Consider the following 11,533-nt stretch of genomic DNA (forward strand, 5'->3'; position numbering starts at 1 on the left):
CAGAAGCCTTACTATTTCCTTTTAGGAGATGAAGATAGGTTGCTTTTTAAGGTGAGTGCTATACCTATCACTAGTACTGAACACCAACATTTAGTGAGCTTTTACTATATGCCACGCATATGCTAATCACTTTAAATGCATTAATCCTCATAGTGGTCCTGTAAATTAGGTCCTATTGTCATTCTTATTTTACAAATGAGGACAAGGTAGCACAGAGAGGTTAAGGGCCCAAGGATACCCAATGGAAAGTAACAAGGCTGGAATTCAAACCCAGCCATGGAATTTGAGAATTCCAGATGGGTAAGCCCTACCTCTTCTACCCGAGGAGTAAAAGATATCACCTGGAGCCAGTGCTGAAATTATTCACTGCCTGTAGCAAGTCCCCAGATTGCAAAAGACAAGTCCTGTTCCTTTCCTACCAATTAAAAAAAAAAAAGGGGGGGGGCTGGGGATGTGGCTCAATCGGTAGTGCGCTCGCCTGGCATGCGTGCGGCCCAAGTTCGATCCTCAGCACCACATACCAACAAAGATGTTGTGTCCACCGAAAACTAAAAAATAAATATTAAAAAATTCTCTCTCTCTCTCTCTCTCTTTCCTCTCTGTCTTTTTTTTTTTTAAAAGAGAACCACTAAAAAAAAAAAAAAAAACTCCTTAATGGTGGCCAAGTCACACCCTCTCTCCGAGACTCAGTTTCCTTCTCTTTATCTATGAAATGGAGATGGTGATAAAGCTCTGCCTACAAGGCTGTCATGAGGAGCAAAGGCCACATGAGTTCCTGTATTGTTGCCGTGGGCTTGGGAGCCCTTTGGGAAAGCAGCCTAAGTCAGTAACAGGCCAGAGGCAAACAGACTCAGGTTCAAGTCCCAGGTCTGCCTTTTAAGCCGTCTGATCTTGGACAAGTTATATAACCGGGCCGAACCTCAGCCTTCTCATCTCTAAAATGGAGTGGATGGATACTATGGATCTGTGGAGCGGGAGAGGAAACACAAGGACAATGAGAGAATGCATGAGAAGCCAGGAGCTGGGCCTGGTACAGAGCCTGCAGAATGAGGAGTAAAGCAGAAGACCAAGAAGAGTCACCCCTCTGCATCCCCCACCCCTGTCCCAGGGGAAGTGGTAAACAGCACTGTGCTCCGAGCCCAGAATGGTCTCCAGGCCACTTCCCTCCCTCTGGCACCCTCAGCTCTGGCTGGGTCCACAGCCTGCCCACCTCCTCTTTTTCTCCCTCTTCCTCTCTCCCCTTCCCCCTCCCTCTCGTCAAACAAGTTCTTCTCCACTGAGCAATCCCAGGGGGCCCGGAACCTCAGTTGCAGCCCAGCTCTCAGGCTTTCCCCGCCTCCACATCCTTAATCCGCAGCCTCTGCGTTTGCCATTCCTTCCACCTGGAATGCCCTCCCCTCCCGGAGCGCCTTTGATGGGGAAGGGGGGTGCAGGAGGGGAAGGATCTGGAATGATGCTCCCCCACCTCCTCACTCCCCTCCCCTGCATCCCCCACGCTGCATGCCTGACCTCCCCCTCCCAGCGTGGGGGGATGAGACAGCGCTGGGAGGGGGAGGGAGGGGGGACTGGGGAAGGGCCCTCTGTGGGGTTTTTCACCTGCTCAGAAGAGGCAGACGGAAATGAAAGCTCTGGAAAAAAGGCCTGCTGCTCTGCTGAGGCCCCAGTTCCATGAAGCCTCCCTGCCTTCCCACCATGCCATCTCCTCCTCCTCCTCCCCTTCCTGCTGCAGGCAGGTGCCACAGTCAAGGAACATGGGTGGGCGGCAGGGCCAGAGAGACCTGGGTTCAAATCCCATTCCTGCCACTTTCCCAGCAAGTGACCTTAGCGAGCTGCTTGGCCTGCTTACGCCTCATTTCTTTGGAAAAGGGGACAACAATCCTTGCCTGGCAGGCAGCTGTGAGGACTAAGTGAGATGGCAGATCAAAGTGCCTGGCACGACTGCAGTACTAAGCAATAGAGATAATAACAATGACAGCAAACACCCTGAGCCCCTGTGTGGCTGACACAGTTCTCAGCACCTTGCATAGATTAACCTATTTAATTCCGGGTAAGGTGGAGATGATTACGTTTTGCCGATGAAGAAACTGAGGCACAGAGAGGTTATATAACTTCCCTAAGCTCACAGAGCCTATAAGGGATAGAACCTCCTCTGTGTTCTTACCCACCACACTAAGGCACACTCAGTGACAGTTGTTATGATGATGACAATGATTTGTTTTTATCTATACTGACTCTATGCCCTCAGTAAGTACATGTTATTCTCTTTGCTCTCACCTTCAAAATCCTGCCTGCCACTGGGGGTGTAGTTTGGTATTGGAACAAGCACTTAGCTTGCACAAGGCCCTGGGTTTAATCCTCCGCACCACCACCCCTTCAAAATAAAAGCTAATGGGGCTGGGGATGTGGCTCAAGCAGTAGCGCGCTCGCCTGGCATGCATGCGGCCCGGGTTCGATCCTCAGCACCACAAACAATCAAAGATGTTGAGTCCACCGAAAACTAAAAAATAAATATTAAAAGTTCTCTCTCTCTCTCTCTCTTAAAAAAAATAAATAAAATAAAAGCCAAAACCCTGTCTGAATATTACCTACTTTTCCAGTCTTTTCATGTAATAAGCATTTTTTTTTTGGGGGGGGACAGTTAGAGGGTATTCCATATTGAACCCAGGGACACTGTTCCACTGATCTACATCCCCAGCCCTTTTTATTTTGAAATAGGGTTGTTCAGCCTCACTAAATTGCTGAGGCTGGCCTCAAACTTGCAGTCCTCCAGCCTCAGCCTCCTGAATCACTGGAATTACAAGCATATGCCACAACACCTGGTTCATAAGCATACATTGCTGCCTGCTCTGCCTAGGTTTATGCAGGGCACTAAGAACCCAGGGATCAACCATCCAGCCTCTGCTCTGAAGTGACTCCCAGTCAAGTGAGAGAGAAAACATACATGAAAATTGTAATACAAGACATCGGGCACAGTGGTACATGCCTGTAATCCCAGCGACTCAGGAGGCTGAGGCAGGAAGATAGTGAGTTCAAAGCCAGTCTCAGCAATGGAGAGGTGGTAAGCAACTCTGTGAGACCTTGTCTCTAAATAAAATACAAAAACAGGGCTGGGGGGGATGTGGCTCCGTGGTTGAGTGCCTCTGAGTTGAATCCCTGGTACCAAAATAAATAAATAATAAAAGAGGGAGGGCTGGGGATATAGCTCAGTTGGTAGAGTGTTTGTCTTGCATGCACAAGGCCCTGGGTTCAATCCCCAGCACCTCAGGGGGAAAAAAAAGAGAGAGCGAGAGAGAGAGAAGGAATTTGGGGGGCTAGGCTTGTGGCTCAGTGGTACAGTGCTCACCTAGCATGTGTGAGGCCCTGGGTTTGATCCTCAGCACCACATAAAAATAAAATAAAGATAGTGTGTCCACCTATAACTAAAAATAAATATTAAAAGAAAATAAAGGTTATTGTGTCCACCTACAAATAAAACAAATATAAAAAAAAATAATAAGAGGGATGGGTTGGAGTTGTGGCTCAGCGGTAGAGCACTTGCCTAGCATGTGTGAGGCCCTGGGTTCAATTCTCAGCAGCACAGCATATAAATAAATGAATAAAATAAAGGTCCATCAACATCTAAAAAAAAATTTTTTTAAATAAATAAAAGAGGGAGACATGGATCACAGTAAGAACTATGAATTTACAGAGGCAGAGAGTTTACCTCAACTGGAAGACTGGGGTGGATGTACAGAGAAGGGGTCATTTGGACAGGGTTTTAAAGGGCAGGTACAAGTTCCTCATACAGCAGAACAGAATATGATGTGTAGTGCAGACCCTACAAAGGGGATTGACGTGTCTGGGGGCAGTCCTATACTAGGCACTACAGGTATAGAAGGTGTAGAAGTAGAAAAATATGAACTGGGCCCTCAGGGAGTTTACAGAGGTAGAGGGGAAATGGAGAGCAATAAGTAAAACAAAAATATGATATTTTTAAAAGTCTAAACCAGGTTTGGTGGTACATCCCTATAATCCTAGCCACTCAGGGGAGGCTGAGGCAGAAGGATCCCAAGCATGAGGCTAGCCTAGACAATTTAGAGATCCTGTCTCAAAATTTTTAAAAGGGCTGGGGATGTAGCTCCGGAGTAGAGCATCTGCCTAACCCTGGGTTTGATCCCCAGTGCCACAAAGAAGAAAAAAAGAAGAAAGAAGAAAGAAAAGAAGAAGAAGAAGGAGGAGGAGGAGGAGGAGGAGGAGGAGGAGGAGAAGAAGGAGGAGGAAAGAAAGAAAGAGAGAGAGAGAGAAAGAAAGAAAGAAAGAAAGAAAGAAAGAAAGAAAGAAAGAAAGAAAGAAAGAAAGAAAGAAAGAAAGAAAGAAGGAAGAAGAGTCCAGAAGGACTTTGGAGGCACAAAGAAAAGAAGAAACCTAAGCCCATCTGCAGGAGTCAGCAAAGGCCTTCAGGAGGAGTGTTAAATATCAAAGCCAGGTTCTAACACCTCCTGGGACACTGGCCTATGTGTAAACTCAACGTAGACCAGCACTAACCCCGCAGTATGAGTACTCCAGTAAGGGTCTGATTTTTCCCTTAATGCCATTTCAATGGATTTTAAAAATTATTAAATGTCAAATTATTTGAAAAAAGAGATGTTAGTGTCCCTGCTTTGCTGGTGCTCTCAGCCCATACTTGCTCTGTTCCTTGGGTGGTCTGACAGGGGACAAGCTGCTGGAAGTCAGCCAGATGCAATGCAGGGTGTAGCAGGGAGAGAGAGAGAGAGAGAGAGAGAGAGAGAGAGAGAGAGAGAGAGAGAAAGAGAGTTTCATATGCAAAGGCCCAGAGGCCAGAGAAAAGATGGTTCTTGACAAGGAAAGGAAATCCTCCCAGGAGGGTTGGGGAGTGTGAGAAGTCAGAGATGAGGGTTCTGAGGGTGACTGGGAAGGCAGGGAAGGCTTTTTACAGGGATGTGTCACAATCAAATAGCCTTTTTGCAAGATTGGTCTGAATATTTTGAGAGACCTATTTGTGGTTTGAATTCATTCATTCAAGAAACACCACAATGGACCTACTATGTGTCAGGCGCTAACCCAGGTGCTGGAACTACTGAAGCCAGATTTAAAATTAAGTAGTCAGTGTAGTTAGGTAAATCGGGTCTAATGTCATATCGAGTGAAATCTAAAATGGAGGCCATGCTGACAATGATCCAGGGAACGCAGGACAACTCATGGAATGTTAATGAAGTCCCAGAAAGGCCCCAGGCCAAAGTCCACCCCAAAGAAATGTTAATGGAACCCAGGAAACAGCCCCCAACAGTTTTGGAGATAGCCCATCCCCAGAAGTGATAATGAAGTCCTGCCTGCCCAGATTACTTGTTTGGCCCACCTGTGTCCCAAGCCTTCCCCCTTACATTCCATCACCAAAAGTATAAAAAGGGGAGACAACCGCACTTCCAAGATTCCACCTCTTGGGTCCCCTTCTTCCTCTGGGAGAAGTCTTTTCTGCTGTCCTTTAATAAACTTCTAACTTCTACTCTGACCTGGCCTCGGCGTGCTTCTTTGGTGTTATTCTTCAACCTTGGGGGAGCAAGGACTGTCACCGGTCAACAGCGGTAACACTACAACAGTTGATGAAGGGGTTGTCAGCCAGAGCAAAGGCAAGACATGGGGTGCCACCCCTTGAGAAGATCTCAGTGGGTAAAAGACAGTGTGAAAGTGAATGACTTTCTCAAAACAGAAAGTCAAGCCCTGCCACGGTGGTACAAAGGGTACAACTGGGATACAGAGGTGGCAGGTGGCCCTCAAGGAATCTGCACTAGAGAGACCAGTGATTCACAAGCCAGAAGGAAAACAAAAAAGGAATGAAAGCAGGAAGAGGGAATGGGTTAGGGGTGAAAAGCCCAGACCCTGTAACCTCCAGGGCAGGTAGTCAGGCGGGCAGGGGGCAGGTCCCCAGCCAGCCCCCTCAGCACCCCCATGTTTTCTCAGCCCTGCTGAGCCCTGCAGCTTGCCTCCTCCGGGCTCCAAAAGCCAGACCAAATCCAGAAGGAGAACGGAGGCGGGAGAGGAGGGGGCGGTGACAAGCTCAGGCCTTGCACCCCAGCAGGCCTTCCTCCCAGTGCCTGGAGCCAGCCGCCTGGGAAGCCAGAGGTTACCAGGAAGGACTGAGTTGGTTGCTTTTTTATCCAAACTATGGTTGCATTTCTCTCTCTCTCTCTCCCTCTCTCTCTTTAGAGAAAAATGTTCCTGTACACGCACCCGGAGGCTTTTGCAGGAGGCGGCTGTTGGAGAACTGGGAAAACAAGCCAAGAAACAAGAGAGAGGAAAAGACCACGCCTCGCCTGGCAGATTCCTAATGGCCCAGGAGACCTGAGGCTTTACAGGGGGAGGCTAGTGGGGGCTGGCTGGGTGGGAGGGAAGGGCGAGCAGAAGGACTGCCACTTGCTGGCTGGTGACCTTGGGCAGGATGCTGCCTGCTTCCCTCTGGTGAGGATGGGGAGGAGGGAGGCAGGGCAGGGCTGGCTGGCTGAGGTCACAGGAAGGCCCCTTCCAGCCTGAAACGCGATCTTGGGATGTGGGGCCTGCCAACCTTCTGTGACCCTGGGCCAGCCGAGATGAAAGGCTGCCTGTCCCCAGCTTCCAGACCCCCAAGGCCCCAGTGCCTCAAACTTGGAGGGCAGCAGAGCCGCTGCAGCTGGCTGAAGCTGGTTGCTGGGCTCCCCACCCCACTTATGTCATCCCACTCTCCCTTCCCTCTGTTTTGTAGAGGACACTCAGGTCCAGAGAGGGCTGATGACCTGCTTGAGGTCACACAGCAAGTTGGAGGGGCTTCAAGTCCAGGCCTCCTTGCCCTTCCCAGAAAACTTGGCTGCTTCAGCACTTACCCTGGGGAGGTGGAGAGCCACAGGGCCCTGGAGGACAGTTTGGAGTTGTGTCTGTTTGAAGTCACAACTTAATGTTTACTGAAGTGGATTTTTGTTGTTAGTTTTGGGTTTTTTTGTTTTTTTTTTTTTTTTTTTTATAAAGACCAAAAGAAAGTTCTCGGCCCCTGCCTAAGCCTGGACTTGCTCTGTTGGCAGGGGAAGGAATGCAGCTCTGGCCACCACAGCTGTTGGTGGCCAGCTGCAGCCTTAGCTCCTGCTGCTCCCACCCCAGCAGGCACAGGGACAAAGGCCTCTTTTGAGGCCTGCCTCCTCCTGTCCCTGAGCCTTCTTATCATAGACCTGCTGAGCAACTGTTCCCTTCTGGGCCTTCATGTCCTTTCTGTAAAATGGGCTGTGTCTGCCTGACCTATTCCTCAGAACTGTTTTTGAGGTCCCAAAGAGGTAAAGTTGCATAAATACAGACCTCAGCACCTCCTTGCACTGAGGGTCTGCTCACTCATGGGCCCCGAGTCCAGTGCTCTTCCCTCCTTCCTGCTCTACCGGGCCAACCTCAGCTCAGCAGGCCCATCCTTCCCACTGGGAAACCTGCCCTCACCTCTGATCTGTTATTTATCACTGTTGTAATAAAATAATTAATTGTGCAATCGAATTTGTCTCCCCACTAAAATGTGAACTCTGCAATAACAGCTCACACTGCATGCTTACCTTGCGCCAGGGACTTGCGCGGTAGGCAGTTAGAGCCCCATCTTACAGATAAGAAAACTGAGTCAATGGGTAGTTCAGTCACCCACCTGAAGTCACAGCAAGTCAGAGGCTCAGCCAGGACTTACCAGAAGTAAGTTGCAGAACCAGGATTCAAATCCAGGGCCCAGGCTGCAAAAGGTTCACCACCCAAGAGGCGAGGTCAGCGGGTTCCTCACGTACTCCGCCCACTCCCCCCACACAACATTCCTCCTGCAGTGGGTGCTCCATTTATATTGGTTGAAAATGGATATTGAATATACATGAGTGTTAGGGAAGAAGAAAGCAGGTGAGCTGGGCAGGTGCCACATGGGGGGGCTGCGCCATGGTGGGGGGAGGGGTGCCCAGTGTGTGGTAAAGACCAATTAACAGGCTTCCTCCTGGAGCATGGAGGCCACCTGGGATGGCACCTTTGACTCCTCCTTCCACTTCATCTGCCAGAACCAAGCAGTCCCAGGGTTCTGCTTGGTGTCTCCTGGTGCACCTCCTCCTCTCCACCCCTCAGCCCCCATCTCTCTCTTGGATTTTTGTAGCAACTCCCACACAGGTTTTCTCTGTCTCTAATTTCTTCTCTTCAAAGTGGGCCTCTGAAAACAGAGAGCTAATTGTGAGTGTCATCTCCCCCCCTCCAGTGTAGCTCCCCACTGCTCTCTGCATAAAACTCCCCCTCCCCAACCTCTGCCTATCCACCCCTCCTCACCTTCTTCCCCTCTCCTTTGTCTCCACAGTATCCTTTGCCCAAGCTACTCTGTGTAGAAGTTAAGAGTGTGGAAGCAGACAGAACCGTTCAGGTCCTCATTCTGCCACTTACCTGCTGTCAGAGTTTGAAAACAAGCTAATTACCTTCCCTCGGCCTCAGTTACCACATCTGGAAAATGGGTATAATTATACTATTTCATAGAGTCGATGTGAAGATCAAATGAATACTGGTTATGCTGAGCACAACACTACCATTAGTCATTATAATTCTTATACTTTTCTCTCCCACCAAGAGCATTTCTTACTGGCAGGCAGTCTTTCCTATTCCTTCTGGTCCAGTTCAGATGGATTCTCAGAGGAAATTCTTCCTGATAATCCACACACCATTCCACAAGTGAAATCAGCCTTGCTTTCTAGACTCAATTGCACTTTGCACTTCCATAAAACACTTGTAAAGTTGGCTTTGTGCACTTTCTTTCCCCCGTTACCTCAAGAGTTCCCAGAGAGGCACCTTCTTAACTCTAGCGCACTGCCCCTTCATGTAGCAGACACTCAATAAGATGTTGGTTAGATTGAATGGAATCACCGCTGTCACCTTACAGGGAGGAGGCCTGAGTGATGAGAAGCTGGATTCTGCAGGGACCTGAGGCCCACCCTGGCTCTGGTGTGGAGTCTGTTGTAGGTGTGTGGGAATAGGTGGAGGAAACTCTTGGCCTCTGGACTCTCTCTTCCCAAGGGAGGGAGAGAGGGAAAAGGGGGGTGAGGAGGTCCAGGTGCTAAGCAGAGGTGGGCGGGGCTACAGCCAGAGCTGGGGCATGGGTAGGAGCTCACAGACTCCAGGTCCTCTGAGACCAGGGCTGGCTCCTGCAGTGCAAGGGTTCAGAGCTGAGAGTCATCCCCCCAACCCTGCAATGCCCCACCTCATCCTGGCACCTGGATGAAGTGACTTTTCAAATTGTAAAACTATATATTTTGATTGCAAAGGAGCAGAATCCAAGCCTGGCCCAGCTGGGTGCTGAGCAGGGAACAGGGGGCATGTTTCCTTTTATTCTCCTTTTCATGGGGGCAACATCTTGCAGTTCTGGACACTCAAAGGAGATAGCACCAGGTTTTTGAAAGTCTAGTTAAGGTCACATTATCTCCAACCTTTGCTCTAGTTGCTGTTCCTGCCACATCCCCTCTGACTACCTAGTAGTCTCAGAATGAGGGAGAATCCTAACCCAGGGCTGGGATTGTGGCTCAGTGATGGAGCCCTTGCCTCACAAGTATGAGGCACTGGATTCGATCCTCAGCACCACATAAAAATAAATAAATAAAATAAAGGTACTGTGTCCATCTACAACTGAAAAAATAAATATTTAAAAAAAAATCCTCCAGGTGCGGTAGTGCACACCTGTAATCCCAGCAGCTTGGGAGGCTGAGACAGGAGGATCGAAAGTTCAAAGCCAGCCTCAGCAAAAGTGAGGTGCTAAGCAATTCAGTGAGACCCGATTCTAAATAAAATACAAAATAGGGCTGGGGATGTGGCTTGGTGGTTGAGTGCCCCTGAGCTAGATCCTAACCCAATCCCCAGGTCTTGGGTGGTCTGGCCCCTGCCTGGCTCTTGGCCTTTCTCCCATTCCACTGCCTAGCGTTGACTCCTTCTGACCTCTCCTCAGTTCTTGCCCCTTCTCTCCTCTGGGCCTTATCACTTGCTGGTTTTTCTGTCTTAGATGCTTTTCCCTATCCCCTGATAATCTGGAGTCATGGTTGGTGTTTTTGATGCCCAAGAAATCTTTGCCTATTCCATGATCATGAAGGTACTTTCATATTGTCTTCTAGAAGATTCGTAGTGTTAGCTATCACACCCAGGCCCATGGCTCACAGTGAGTTAAGTTTTGTGTGGTGTGAGGTAGGATCATTCCCACCCTGTTCCTGCTCATTCTTTCCAGTTCTGTGTGTACCTCAACTCCTTTGAGAAGACTTCCTTGATTACTCCCAGGCTGGATCAGGCCCTCCCACTCCTTAGTCAACAACATCTTCTATTTTACTGTGGCATTTGTCACCATCATAATTAGCATGTGTAATCAGTGGTCCAATGTTTGATCTCCTCTCCTGTACTGGAGCTCTCATGAGCTCAATGCTTGTGACTATATTTTTATTTTTATTTATTTTTTATTTATTTTTTTAATTTTTTTTTTGTTTTGTTTTTGTGATGCTGGAGATTGAACCTAGGGCCTCACACATGCTAGGCAGGTACTTCCCCATTCAATTATATCTCTAGCAGTGACTGCCTTTTTTTGGGGGGGCGGGGCAGTGCTGGGGATTGAACCAAGGCCCTGTGCATGCAAGGCAAACACTCTACCAACTGAGCTATATCTCCAGTCCCAGTGACTGTCTTTAAAAAAAAATAAATACTTTTGAAGCCAGATTTAAAGTTAGGTAGTCTAGTGTAGTAAGATCTAAAATGGAAGCCATGCTGACAATGATTCCAGAAACGCAGGACAACTCATGGAATGTTAATGAAGTCCCAGAAAGGCCCTAGGCCAAAGTCCACCCCAAAGAAAAGTTAATAGAACCCAGAAACATCCCCCAACAGATTTGGAGATAGCCCATCCCAAGAAGTGATAATGAAGTCCTGCCTGCCCAGATTACTTGTTTGGCCCACCTGTGTCCCAAGCCTTCCCCCTTACATTCCATCACCAAAAGTATAAAAAGGGGAGACAACCGCACTTCCAAGATTCCACCTCTTGGGTCCCCTTCTTCCTCTGGGAGAAGTCTTTTCTGTTGTCCTTTAATAAACTTCTAACTTCTACTCTGACCTGGCCTCGGCGAGCTTCTTTGGTGTTATTCTTCAACATTGGGGAAGCAAGGACTGTCACCGGTCAACAGCGGTAACACTTTTATCCTCAGTACTGACACTTGAACCCAGGAGCTTGCACATGCTAGGTAAGCACACTACCACTGAGCTACAGCCGTAGCCCTTTTCTATTTATTTTAGTTTGAGACAGGTCTCATTAATTTGCTGAGGATGCCCTTAAACTTATGATCCTCCTGCCTCAGCCTCCCAAGCAAGTGTGATTTTAGGAGTGCACCACTGTGCCAAGCTTCAATTCCAGCACTCAGACTGGAATGAATAGGCTTGCAAATCTTTGCTGAATCAATGAAGGTTTGTTGGTGATGCTTAGTCCTTCAAAGAACTCAACATGGTATCCTGTCTCAGCTCTAGCCCCAGCTCTGTGACCTTGAGAAGACCCCTT

The 11,533-nt window shown here is 48.6% G+C and overlaps 1 non-coding gene across 1 annotated transcript; it reads left to right on the forward strand.

The window, feature by feature from the left end:
- Window positions 1–3,191: 3,191 nt before the first annotated feature.
- Window positions 3,192–3,265, forward strand: Trnaa-ugc (transfer RNA alanine (anticodon UGC)). Its single transcript has one exon. It is a non-coding gene; the product is annotated as a tRNA-Ala (tRNA).
- Window positions 3,266–11,533: the final 8,268 nt, after the last annotated feature.

This window comes from Urocitellus parryii, chromosome 11, assembly GCF_045843805.1.
Source record: "Urocitellus parryii isolate mUroPar1 chromosome 11, mUroPar1.hap1, whole genome shotgun sequence".
Lineage (NCBI taxonomy): Eukaryota > Metazoa > Chordata > Mammalia > Rodentia > Sciuridae > Urocitellus > Urocitellus parryii.